Source organism: Chlorocebus sabaeus, chromosome 13, assembly GCF_047675955.1.
Source record: "Chlorocebus sabaeus isolate Y175 chromosome 13, mChlSab1.0.hap1, whole genome shotgun sequence".
Lineage (NCBI taxonomy): Eukaryota > Metazoa > Chordata > Mammalia > Primates > Cercopithecidae > Chlorocebus > Chlorocebus sabaeus.
Genome location: NC_132916.1, coordinates 99,825,603 through 99,837,741, shown reverse-complemented (window position 1 = coordinate 99,837,741; position 12,139 = coordinate 99,825,603). Strand labels below are relative to the sequence as shown.

General features: G+C 39.0%; 1 protein-coding gene across 8 annotated transcripts in view; it reads left to right on the top strand.

Moving 5' to 3' along the window:
* The window catches only part of MYO6 (myosin VI), a 161,801-nt gene that overhangs the window by 23,592 nt on the left and 126,070 nt on the right, over nt 1–12,139 (top strand). The window contains exon 1 of one of the 8 annotated variants that reach the window (XM_073022645.1): nt 6,479–6,597. The exons of the other annotated variants lie outside the window; for them this stretch is intronic. The gene's annotated coding sequence lies outside the window, so the exon portion shown is untranslated. Of the gene's footprint in view, nt 1–6,478; nt 6,598–12,139 lie in introns of those variants that run through there. 8 annotated transcript variants of the gene reach the window in all.

Below are 12,139 nucleotides of genomic sequence, written 5' to 3'. Positions count from 1 at the left end.
GGCCTCCACTAAATTGTGTTTGTAACTCCCAGGAGTTTAATTAATAAACAAAAGGAAAAGAATGAATATTGAATATGTGTTTTAAGTCAGGGTACATTTATCTGTTGTTGTTCCTCATCAAAACTGCAGTATCTGTATTTAGATATCACATGCTAAATGTATTTCTCTCTAAATAGAGTTTAGAGAGAAAAAATCAGTTACACAAAGATAGATTCTAAACAATTAAGAATCCTCCCGAATTTTATAAGACAGTATGAAATCTTTCCCTTACCCCTGTTTGCAGTATAAATGAAATTGAGGTTGATTTTCCAAATAATTATTTACAGGAAAACGATAGAATTCACATTTGATACTGTGAGAAGTCAAATAATAGAATTCTAGGGTTAAGATACCTGTGCTACAACCTAAACCATTAAGTCCCATATCTTGGAGGGTGGTACTTGTCAGTGCTTTTTCAGAGATCCCAGGTACTTCCAATCTGCAGTTCAGTTACTTATCTTTTTTAAAAATTAAATCTGTGTAAGTAAAAAAACTTTCTTGTCAGGTGTTGAGGAAACTCTTGGTAACCAGAATGTTTTAAAAATTTAGTTTTTGTGTACTAATTTTTAAAATGTATGGTGTCTTGGCCGGGCGCGGTGGCTCAAGCCTGTAATCCCAGCACTTTGGGAGGCCGAGACGGGCGGATCACGAGGTCAGGAGATCGAGACCATCCTGGCGAACACAGTGAAACCCCGTCTCTACTAAAAATACAAGAAAATTAGCCGGGCGAGGTGGCGGGTGCCTGTAGTCCCAGCTACTCGGGAGGCTGAGGCAGGAGAATGGCGTGAACCCGGGAGGCGGAGCTTGCAGTGAGCTGAGATCCGGCCACTGCACTCCAGCCTGGGCGACAGAGCGAGACCCCGCCTCAAAAAAAAAAAAAAAAAAAAAAATAAATAAATAAATAAATAAATAAAATGTATGGTGTCTTGTGGAGGAGTTAAAAAAGTAGAATACTCTCTGGAATGGAGACTTAAGAATTATTTAAAATTATTAAAATGATACACGATACAAAATTTGAGATTAGAAATTACTGTTGAAACTAATACTCTTGAATCTGGTTTTCTGTTTCTGGCCTACCGTATCTAAACCACTCTAAACAGGTCATTCACTTGTTTTATCCTTATCTTAATGAGCTTCGGAGGTGAAGTTTCTGTAACCTCATGTTGTCTCCTGTTTGTCACAAAGATTCTTCATGTCTTACCTAAATTGCTTTGTTTACATTCTATGTTTGGAGATGTAGGTAGGCCATTTGATCATTGATGTGAGTATACACACTCATACACTATCCCCCACGCCCGCCCGTCACACAGTTTAAAGCCTTCTCATTCACGTAGATAGTTTTGTAAGTCTGAATAGCCTAATTTAGATAAACTTTCTTCGTAGTTCAATTAGAAAACTCTCCATTTTGAGTGCTTGTTTAGGTTTTAATATAAAGGAAACATTTTACACAAGGAATCATTGTTTTGCTAACCTTATTGACAAAAAGAAACAGTGATGAGGAAATGACTAAAACCAGTTCAGACAGTATTGAGCATGCAGATTCTACAAGGGTTGAGAACAGACGGGACTAAGAACACATGTGGAGAAGTCAGCTCTGAAGAGAGTTTTGGATCACCTTCAGGTATAGATGGATGAAGTTGCCGATGTGTTTTCAGTTGGAGAGGCAGAGTGCTGAGGAATTGGATCACCTTCAGGTATAGATGGATGAAGTTGCCGATGTGTCTTCAGTTGGAGAGGCAGAGTGCTGAGGAATTTTATGCCTGCTGTGTTGTGTTTTTCTGTCCGGTGAGCATTAGGCCATCTTGATTTTCTGTAGGATGGAGATAATATTGGGCCCTGTAATGAAGTGCTGAAGTTTTGAGATAGTATTTGAACTGCGTTGGTGATCTTTATAATTTTAGTAAATTTACTTATTATTAAAGCATGTTGTTCAATTATCCTGTTCAAATAATTGGATTTTCAAGTGTATTTACTTGACTTTTCAGAAAATGTTTAAATTGCTTCTGTGAGGTAGGAAAGTGACTATAGGTTTATCTGTATGTGTTTTTGATACTCAAAAAAGATGAAGTAATTGTCATAATTGTGACAGAGTCCATTAGAAGTGAAATAATACAATTGGTGCAAATACTGTGCTAGTGATAAACTATCAGTGGTGAGAATGAAACAGATTCTTCCCAATTTGAAATTTCATATTCTGGTAGGGCAGGCTGATTACATGTGAGGATATTTTAAACACTTGATTGGATTTTTCCAAATTTTATATAAAATAATGAGTATCCAATTGTAATCAGTAGTAAATAAAAACTGGAATGTTTGACTTAACACTGAACTCTGCCGCTGAGCCACTGTGGAGAAACTAAGGTTCGGAATGGCAGCCACATAGTTAGAGAAGATTTTAGGAAACCAGAATTGAGTACATTGAAATAAATACACTAATGAGGTGATTCAGACATGTTTCAAATGCAGAAGGTAGTGCTCATGTACCAATCAGTAGTTTTTGGTGAGAACAGTAGAAGGCTTGATCTTCAGCTGCTCTCTGAGGGATTTTAGACTAGTTTGTTAGTTTATTCATTGAAAGTTGTTCGCCTGCTATGTAGAGGCACAATGCCAGGATTGAGAGATGGGTTTGTGAGCAGTACAGACACAGTTCCACCATCATCAAGCTTATGTTCCGGTAGGGAGATGGACATTAAACAACATTTTATCATATGGCTGTGCTTCAGTGGAGAATTTCTGTGGGTGCTATGAGACCGTATTAGAGAGGAAAGATGTGAGAAAGAGCAGTGTAAGATGGTGGCAAAACATTAGGATGGGTGACGGATCTCTGAATTAATCAGGCCTCTTTAAAAATCCACCCTTCCCAAACTTCAAAATTAATTCATTTGTTCATTGTTGAAAATCCACGAAACCAAAATGAAGTGAATAAGAATCTTTGATACTTCTATTACATAGAGATAATCACTAGTTTTTTAGAAGGCCTTAAAAATTAAATGCATTTTCATCTTTATAAGGTGACTGGGAAGTTTCATTTCTAGACCTGGAATTTATGGTTGTTGTTTCTCTGACTAATGCCGCTGTATAAAGAAGAGTAATTATAATGATACTACTGTAACACCTTGCTATAGCCCCACTTAATAATTACTTGATGAAGTATGTAAATGAATGTTCATTCATAGTCCAAAGCAAATAGTTTTTTGAGATGTTAAATATAACAGGTAATATAAATGCTTTTTTCATAATAAAATGGTAATTAATTTATTTTTACATAATAAAATGGTATATATTTGTTTTTCCAGGTGAATATAATTTAACAGCATGATAGTTAATATTTTTGTACCAAATAGGGTTAATGATTTTTATTATAGCCCTGTATAAATTTAAATAATTGATAGACTTCCCATAATCCAGTAGTTTGAATAAAGTTATCTTTATTTTTGACGTGTTCTTTTCATGAATTTCTGTGTCTTTCTACCACTAAATTGCTGATATTCATTTACTTTCCATTGGGTCTTTTTTGCTACCATTAGTGAATGAATGCAATTTAATATTTTATGTGACCATTTAGCCCTTTAAATATTGAAATACACTAAAGCAGCAGGGTTGTTTTTACTTTTCATGTAACAATTGTCTTCTTACCTTTAAAAAAGTAGCTTCTTAATTAATAGTTAACATTTTATGGTATATTTGTTAGAGATTTTCCTTATTGAGGAAAATCAAGGGATTGAAGTCTTCCCCTTTGCTTTAATTTTAATCTCTTCCCCCTACTTTTATGAAGTGGTGCTTAAAACTGGGGGAGTTTATTGAGAAATTATTATGACTATTTTTTTTTTTTTTTTTGGACGGAGTTTTACTCCGTCACCCACGCTGGAGTGCAATGGCACGGTCTCGGCTCACTGCAACCTCTTGCCCCCCGGGTTCAAGTGATTCTCCTGCCTCAGCCTCCGGAGTAAGTGGCATTGCAGGCACACGCCACCACACCTGGCTAATTTTTGTATTTTTAGTAGAGATGGGGTTTCACCATGTTGGCTAGGGTGGTCTGAACTCCTGACCTCAGATGATCTGCCCGCCTCAGCCTCCCAAAGTGTTGGGATTATAGGCGAGAGCCACCATGCCCGGTGAGAAATTATTTATGTATACAGGATTATCCTTTGATATTATCATTTATACATTGTAAAGAAGGTGCTGTTTTTGCAGCAGTGCCAATAGTCCCAATAGACCAGTGAGTTCTCTCTATTAAGTATAATCCTCCCGGGACTTGGGATTTGTGGTTGCCATGTTGCCACTGGTGAGGTTAGAGTCTGCATAACAGCTGAGCTGAGCAAATTCTTCCAGGGCCCTTAGCAGGCACAGAAGAAATCGTGCAGGTCACCTCTGGGTCAGGAACTCATACAGAAGATAATGCTGCCTTGGCTCCTGCCATGGTGGGTTGGGCTGGCCCTTGTCTCTGGATGCTTCAAATGAGACGCATTGGCAGCTGTCCAAATTGGAAATAAACTTCTTAGGTTCCAGGCCGCCCTTGGCTCTGAGGGCTGTGTACGGGAGACAGCAGCATCTGGGGTGGATGTCTGCTTTACCAAAGATCAGTGTCCAACCGCGAGGGCTGCGCTGCTTATCTGTCCACAGTTGGGGAGCAGATTGCCAAATACAGGTCAGGAGGTGTTATGACCTATAAAAGGGTCTTCTCCTTTTCCAGTTAGGTTGCTCAGGGCTTCAGCTTTATTCAGTTGTTCAATTTTATTTTGTTATTGTTTAGCAATTCTGATGTCTAGTTAAAGTTTAGCAATGCGTTGGTTTGAGGGAATATGGTCTGAATCACAAATCCATAGAGCTACCATTATGCAGGGATGGAAAGTGGCTTTTTCATGGAGTTGACTAATCTGTTCCTAATATGAGTAATTAGTGATACTTACAAGGTAGCTTGAATCTTGATAGGCACACTGGTGTTTTTTGTTTTGTTTTCGTGGAATGCATAGTGTATCATTTCTTTAAGATTTTATTCTAGTCATCTTTTAATACTCCGTTCAAAATGGAGTTCCTGTGTCCTGATCCTTGTCCTTCACTGCTCCACCAAACACCATTTCTATGCCTCAGTGCTATAAATATTGCTGTACATTGTGGTGTACTTGTCTTTCTCCTTTTGTAAGTTGTAAATGCTTGATTTTATTCTTGTGTCTTCAGGGCCTAGTATTTTCCCTGTTATAATAGATGCTCCACAAATGTCTATTCAATAAATAATTTTATCCTGTGCACTGTGAATATATTGTCACTTCTTTTAAAAATTGTTTTCTCCAGATATAAATTCTAGGCCATCCCATCAACATAAAATTTCTCAGAGGTGGTAAGATTGGGCTAGTCAAGGACTTAATGAGCCAGGGAACTTATAATATTATTTTTTAAAAAAGAATATTAGCAGCAATGGTTAGAAAGGGTGAAAGCCCCATAAATCTTTTTGAATAACATCTGTTTACATTGTGTTCATTTTAAGTTAATCAACTAAAAAGTAAATGCATCCTTTTGCCAACCAGAAATCAAAATAATACAGCGGTTGGCATTCCCCTAGGGCACCACCTGGTTGTTCTTCTCTATTTAGAAACCAAGCATTACTATCATTTTGGTGTGCATATGTCTGTCTTTTACTATTACTTACATTTTTAGTCTTGTAGAAAAGTGCAGTGTGTGTGTGTGTGTGTGTGTGTGTGTTTTGGTAGAGATGGGGTCTTGCTATGTTTCCCAGGCTGGTCTCAAATTCCTGGCCTCAAGCATTCCTCCCACCTTGGCCTCCCAAAGTGCTGAAACTCTAGGTCCGAGCCACTGCGCCTGGCCTTGTATGTGTTTTTTTGTTTGTTTGTTTGTTTTAACATGAAAGATCTTGTACTCCACAAAATGTTTTACAATTCTGATTTTTAATGTAACAATAGCTCATGTTGGAAAATAAAGACCCACCTTACTTTAAAAAATTATTGCATGACTCTGTCCAGATCCAGCATAGTTTATGAAACCTTTTTTTTACCGATAGGCATTCAGATCGTTTGTGGTTTTTCCTCTCTTAACAGTGCTTCAGCAGATGTCCTTGGTGTGTACTAAGAAATGCTGGTTCAGAGGATTTACCAGTTTATAGTCTCAAAGTGAGGACACTCAATGTGACAGGTTTTTAATTTTCGTAACTATGATGGATGAGAAAAGTATCTCATTGTTAAATATATTAGTATCTTTCTTAAGGGTGAATATCAGAATTTACGCTTGTGTCTTCACGGCCTAGTACTCCCAAGCTCAAGTGATAAAGATGGATAAAATGGGTTTTCTGGCATAATTCTTTACACAAATGTGACTGGCTGTTTCAAACACAGACTTTGTGTTTAAAAGATTTTTTAAAAAGTTGAGTTTGTGATTTCTTTCTTTTTTTTTCTTTTTCTTTTCTTTCTTTCTTTTTTTTGAAACAGGGTCTCACTGTGTCACCTGGACTGGAGTGCAATGGCACAATTTCAGTTCACTGCAACTTCGACTTCCTGGGCTCAGATGATCCTGCCACCTCAGTCTTCCCAGTAGCTGAGACTACAGGTGTGTGCCACCACACCCAGCTAATTTTTGTATTATTATTATTTTTTTTGTGGAGACGAGGTTTCGCCATGTTGCCCAGGCTGGTCTCAAACTTCTGGGCTCAAGCAATCTGCCCACCGTGGCCTCCCAAACTGCTAGAATTGCAGGCACGAACCACTGCACCCAGCCAAGTTCGTGATTTTATATGAAGAAACACTTATTCCCTCCCCCCAGTTCATTTTAGTTTAGCTTTATTTGACTTATAATACAAAGAAAAAAGTATTCTTTGTTCTTCAGTTTCCAGAATGAAATTATTTGAAGGCCAAGACCTTGGGAGACAGTTTCAAACCTGAAGAAAACACAAGTTTGTCTAGTACAGCATAGAATCAAGACACTTATTATATTCTGATTTAGAGAAATGGATATTTTGGTTGTTAGTTACTTATAACGGCCAAGGTATAAGACACCTTACAAATACTGTACAATATGATTTTTTTTTTATTTAAAAATTGAGACAGAGTCTTGCTGTATTGTCCAAGCTGATCTTAAACTCCTGGGCTTGAGTGATCATCCTGTTACCCCCTCCTGAGTAGCTGGATTACAGACGTGCATCACCACACCCAGTGAATATAGTATATTGTCTTCGGTATTTTATGGTTTCTTTTTTTTTTTTTTGAGACGAGTCTCGCTCTGTCGCCCAGGCTGGGGTGCAGTGGCCAGATCTCAGCTCACTGCAAGCTCCGCCTCCCGGGTTTACGCCATTCTCCTGCCTCAGCCTCCGGAGTAGCTGGGACTACAGGCGCCCGCCACCTCGCCCGGCTAGTTTTTTGCACTTTTTAGTAGAGACGGGGTTTCACTGTGTTAGCCAGGATGGTCTCGATCTCCTGACCTCGTGATCCGCCCGTCTCGGCCTCCCAAAGTGCTGGGATTACAGGCTTGAGCCACCGCGCCCGGCCTATTTTATGGTTTCTTAAGAATTTTGCAGTAAGTCAACAGTTTTGTTTAATTGCTTTATGGTATTTCATTTATATGTCTTGTACTGGCTTAGTGAATATAAGTAAAATAAATAATTCTAAAAAGTTTTTGGCCAGGCGCGGTGGCTCACGCCTGTAATCCCAGCACTTTGGAAGGCCGAGGCGGGGGGATCATGAGGTCAGGAGATCACCTGGCTATCATGGTGAAACCCCGTCTCTACTAAAAAATACAAAAAAAAATTAGCTGGGCCTGATGGCGGGCGCTTGTAGTCCCAGCTACTGGGGAGGCTGAGGCAGGAGAATCGCTTGAACCCAGGAGGTGGAAGTTGTAGTGAGCCAAGATTGCACCACTGCATTCCAGTCTAGGTGACAGAGTGAGATTCCGTCTTAAAAAAAAAAAAAAAAAATTCTTAATAAAAATTGCTGTTTAAAAAAAATGCATTTTAAGACACCATATTTGTTTTAATTGACTGAGTTGTCTTTCATTTTTGATACTTTATTGTAAAGTGTCATTTTCACTTCAGGAACTATATATTGTGTTCATTAACTTTAGTGTTTTCTTTTTTTAAATTCTTTTTCTAGGGCTGTTTGAAAAGAAAAGTAGAAAGAAAAAATTTTATACTTTAGTCATTTCATATGGTAATTATTACAGATCTCTCGTTTCTCCCTTGCCTATTCGTTTAGTTTACAATGCTAAATGACTTACCTTTTCTTAACCAGTTTGTTGCTCTAGCTTGTTACACTTTTCATTCTTGCTCTGTTATCCCATCTCTAGATTCAAGTTTCCTTTCTCTTCTTTCTCTTTTCTCTTTTAAGCCTCTTTTTGTGTGTCCTGGTTTTCTTGCCTCGTATCTGTTATTGCTGTGTGTACTTTCTCTTAAGCTGGAAACAAATTCTCTGTTTGGCCAAGGATTCTGGATTCTGATTGTCTTCATGGACCTCTTTGAAATCTACTTGTTGCAAAATAATTGGGTAACGGGGGCTGGAGGTCTAGAAAAAAAAATGGATAGTGGCAAAGATCATTATTAAAGTAGCACACTTTAAGTATGTGATGTGGCCAGGCGTGGTGGCTCATGCCTGTAATCCCAGCACTTTGGGAGGCTGAGTGGGGCGGATCATCTGAGGTCAGGAGTTGGAGACCAGCCTAGCCAACATGGCAAAAACTCTGTCTCTACTAAAAAATACAAAAATTACCTGGGTGTGGTGGTGCATGCCTGTAATCCCAGCTACTTGGGAGGCCGAGGCAGAAGAATCACTGTAACCCAGGAGGCGGAGATTGCAGTGAGTTGAGATTGTGCCATTGTGCTCCAGCCTGGGTGACAGAGCGAGACTCTATTTCAAAAATAAATAAAACAAAATAAATAAATATATGATGTGAAAATGTTTCTTAATATTAATTTTTTTTGTTCTTTATAGAGACAATGTCAGGTATATGCTGGATTTGAAGTTTTATGAAGATAAACGAGTAATGATATACATCTGTTCTCCCAGAAACTTTAATCTTCTCTGAAACTTTGTTTGTTACAGGTTTTAACTGAACATAGAGCTATGTTTAGCCATTTGAGTTAAAGAGGGCGTTTACTACTCATCCCTTCAATCAACAAATATTTAATAATTCCCTATATATGATATACTATGTTAGATACTGGCTGCTTATGAATAAGCAGTATGTAATTCTGGTCCTTAAACTCTAAGGAGAGATTAAACTTTTTTTTTTTTAGAGATAGAGTCTTGCTCTGTCACCCAGGCTGGAGTGCAGTGGCTTGATCTCAGCTCACTGCAACCTCCGCCTCCCAGGTTCAGTGATTCTCCTGCCCCAGCCTCCCAAGTAGAGTAGCTGGGACTATAGGCGTGCACCACCATGCCTGGCTAATTTTTGTATTTTTAGTAGAGACAGGGTTTCACCATGTTGGCCAGGTTGGTCTCAAACTCCTGACCTCAAGTGATCTGCCTACCTCAGCCTCCCAAAGTGCTGGGATTATAGGCATAAGCCACCATGCCCAGCCGAGAATGAAATTTAGTAACAAAATTGGACCTTGGGCTATGTCTAAAAGGTCAGTAAAATTGATTATTTTGACAATAAAGTAGAAAACAAAGCAGAGAGAGACTAATGCTATGTAAAGTTAAAAGTAGGTTCATAGAAAGGGGTACCTAATCCTGAGAAGGGTTAGGGTGAATGACTTCAGGGAGGAGGAGAGATTTGCTTAATTTTTGAAGCAGAGAGTAGAAATACAATACAGGAAGAATAGGGGAGAGGTCTTTCTGGTAGGAGTGCAAATTGTGTGCATGGAATGGTGACTGTTCAGTGGTGTTTGTGCACAGCATGCATGCTACGTGTAGAGGATACCTTGGAGAATTTGACCCATTCTGTAACAGAGGGGGGTATTGTTTGAGCGCCTCCATCTCCAGCATGGAGTTGACACGTTGATCTCTGCTGGGGATAACTCAGCTTTCCAGGTTTTCAAGGTTGTGTGTGTTTCCTCCAGTGTTTTGGATAAACTTTTTCTATTCAAGATAAGACAAGACAAAGGGGTTCGGCAGGGGTCTCATGCTTGTAATCCCAGCACTTTGGGAGGCCGAGGCAGGCAGATCACAAGGTCAGGAGTTCAGAGACTGGCCTGGCCAATATGGTGAAACCCTGTCTCTACTACAAATACATAAATTAGCTGGGTGTGGTGGGTACCTGTAGTCCCAACTATTCGGGCAGCCGAGGCAGAAGAATCACTTGAACCTGGGAGGCGGAGCTTGCAGTGAGCCGAGGTCACGCCACTGCACTCCAGCCGGGGCGACAGAGTGAGACTCTGTTTCAAAAAAAAAAAAGGTAAGACAAAGGGATGGGGGAGTAGCGTGTCACCTAAACCACACGTGGATAGATGAGGACTGGTGCTGGAGTTCAGAATGAAACTAATTATTCTGAGTAACCTTACTCTAAATATTATAGTGAAGTGAGTCATATAAAGTATGGGCAGCAAATTGAGATGACTTTGGGTTGGGTTGCACAGTTCTTTGGCTTAATGAAATTTTCAAAAAACATTTTCCTTTGCATTTTGAATCTGACCTTGTGCTGGGGATTTTGTTTGAAGTTAGTGATAGACTGAAATGCAATTACTATTCATTATCTTAATACACATTAATTACCTTAATGTGTATCAGTTTAAAATAGTTTTATATTGTCATAGATTTTGTGGATTTATCTTGGTTTCTTATACCAAGATAAATTCACCTTATACCGTCTTATACCTTCTCTTACCCTTGTATTCAAGATTCTTATTGCTGCTGCTTCCACAGAATTTTTTTTTTAATTCTTTTTTTTTTGGAGGGGACAGGGCAGCATGATTGTATTTTTTTTTTTTTAATTATTTACAGCTGGTTAAAAGGAAAACTGGAAAGAAAAAGGTTCATACTTGAGTCATTTCATGTGGTGATTGTTACAGATCTCTAATTTCTTCCTTGCCTGCTATTCATTTAGTTTTCAGTGCTGAATGTCTTACCGTTCTCTTAACCAGTTTGTTGCTCTGTTTGTTACACTTTTCATTGTTGCTCTGTTATCCCATCTCTAGATTCAAGTTTCCTTTCTCTTCTTTCTCTTTTCCCTTTTTAGCCTGTTTTCATGTGTCCTTGTTTTCTTGCCCTTTATCTATTATTGCTGTGCATACTATCTCTTAAGCTGAAAACAAATTCTGTCTGGCCAAGGGTTCTGACTGTCTTTGTGGAAGGACCTCTCTGAAATTTACTTGTTGCAAATTTAGCTTTTCACAAAAGAACAAGTGATAGTCCTTGATAATCCTCAGTTAGCTAGTTAGCTTTTTTTTTTTTTTTTTTTTTTTTGAGAAGACAAGGTCTTGCTTTGTCATCCAGGCTGGAGTGCAGTGGCATGATCGCAGCTCACTGCAGCCTTGATCGCCTAGACTCAAGTGATCCCCCCACCTCAGTCTCTGGAGTAGCTGGGACTACAGGCATGCGCCACCACGCCCAGCTAATTTTTAATTTTTTTTTTTTTTTGTAGAGATGGGGTCTTGCTATGTTGCCGAAGCTGGTCTTGAACTCCTGGGCTCAAGCGATCCTCTCCCCTTGCCCTCCCAAAGTTCTGGGATTACAGGTATTAACCACCTAGCCTGGCCTCCCAGAGAGATTTTTAGTCTTTCTTTCCTCAGAGTGCCTCTAGTTTTCTCCTAAAGTTTTAATTTCTCTATCCTTTGGAAAATAGCCTATAGGTACAAGATCTTGTTTTGATTTTGAATGGGGAATTTTGCCTGGGTCACTTGGTTGGGTTCACTGAACCGGTAACCCAACTTGTGGAAATTAGGACATTGAAGTAGACTTGTTAAGTGGGTCTTTCAGCATTTCTCCCTTTTTCTCTTCTGGTATTTTGGTGATGGCTCACAGGGTAGAGGTCTTTATTTTAATAATGAAATATTTTCCAGAAGGGATAGTTTCCACCTCTGAGATGGCATTTGATATCTTTTTTTTTTTTTTTGCCATTTAAAATATCCCACTTGCCTCAGTAGTGCTGACACATACCATCATTAGTAAGGGCCTTGGGCTGTGTCTAAAAGGTCAATAACATTGATTATTTTGACAATTAAGTC